Here is a 1,641-nt window from a genome sequence, read left to right on the forward strand (position 1 = left end):
GGCTTGAATATCCTACCTTTCACTGTTCTCCATATCCTCAATGGTAGATTTCAGAAATGGGGACAAGAAGTAGAGAACAGAGGAATGTATCTACCCAGTTCTTTCCTATGTAGATGTTCATCCCCTCAGCCTCTTTGGATGCTATCTCTATAATTAATTGAACTTTCCCTAAGAATGGATTGAATATGGCATGGCATTTAGTTGGATGAGGATTAGAACATCAGTACTTTTTTTCCTTTTCTGAAAATAGAGTGAAAATTTTTAAAGTTAAAATTGAGAAAGTTGAAACAACAGTGACAAAATTAAGGAAAAAGAATTTTCCAGAAAGGAAAGGAAAGTAATGGAGACTCAGAAAGGAAATATAACTGAAAAGAAAAAAGAACAGAGAGAGGACAAAAACAGACTGCCAGCTCCTAAGGGTTTGTATTGCCTGAACTAAGATTCAGTTCCTATATCTGATCTTCCTATGGAATGGTAGACTTCTAGAGTTTAGAAAACTTCCCCCTCCTTTTTAAAAAAATTATTAATTTTTAATTGAAGGATAATTGCCTTACACTATTGTGCTGCTGCTGCTAAGTCACTTCAGTCGTGTCCGACTCTCTGTGACCCCAGAGACGGCAGCCCACCAGGCTCCCTCGTCCCTGGGATTCTCCAGGCAAGAACACTGGAGTGGGGTGCCGTTGCCTTCTCCCACTATTGTGCTGGTTTCTACCAAACATCAACATGAATCAGCCATACGTTTACCCATGTCACCTCCCACTTGAACATCCCTCCCACGTCCCTCCCCATCCCACCCCTCTACGTTGTTGCTGAGCCTTGGTTTGAGTTCTCTGAACCATATAACGAATTCCCATTGGCTATGTATTTTACATATGGTAGTGTATGTTTCCATGCTACCCTTTCATACATCCCACCCTCTCCTTCCTCCCCCCTGCCGCCAGCCTTGTCTGTAAGTTTGTTCACAATGTCTGTGTCTCCATTGCTGCTCTGCAAATAGGAACATCAGTACCATCTTTCTAGATTTCATACATATGTGTTAGTATCTGTAAGTTGTTTTTCCTCTTTCTGACTTACTTCATTCTGTATAACAGACTCTAGGGTCATCAGAAGTATGGAACACTTCATGAATTTGCGTGTCATCCTTGCACAGGGGCCATGCTAATCTTCTCTGCATCCTTTCAATTTTAGCATATGTGCTGTTGAAGCCAGCACCCCTCTCAGTTTGATTCTTGAGAAAACTGATGTCTAAAGAGGTGAAGTGGCTTGCTCAAAATTGGATGACTAATGAGAACCTCAGATAGGGCAGGTACATAGGTTTATAACTCCTGCTTCAAGTGTCTAGTCTAGCCCTACACTTCCTTCCTTAGAAAGATTTTAGAGGTTTATTCCACATGCTGTTAAGGCTTGCCTGCTTTAGACAACTACTTTTGGGTCACTCAATTAGGCTGTCTTGGTCCATATTTCTTCCAGGTGTGAAGGATGCAGTAATATAAAAACTATAAAAGGAAGGGAAAATATAAGAAACTATATAAGAAAAGGAAATTTACCACAATGAGGTACCATTTCACGCCAGTCAGAATAGCTGCGATCCAAAAGTCTACAAGCAATAAATGCTGGAGAGGGTGTGGAGAAAAGGGAACC

General features: G+C 41.0%; 1 non-coding gene across 1 annotated transcript; it reads right to left on the reverse strand.

The window, feature by feature from the left end:
* Positions 1-1,105: 1,105 nt before the first annotated feature.
* On the reverse strand, positions 1,106-1,212 carry LOC120879724. Its single transcript, XR_005724870.1, has one exon. It is a non-coding gene; the product is annotated as a U6 spliceosomal RNA (small nuclear RNA).
* Positions 1,213-1,641: the final 429 nt, after the last annotated feature.

This window comes from Oryx dammah, unplaced genomic scaffold (genome assembly GCF_014754425.2).
Source record: "Oryx dammah isolate SB20612 unplaced genomic scaffold, SCBI_Odam_1.1 HiC_scaffold_20, whole genome shotgun sequence".
NCBI lineage: Eukaryota > Metazoa > Chordata > Mammalia > Artiodactyla > Bovidae > Oryx > Oryx dammah.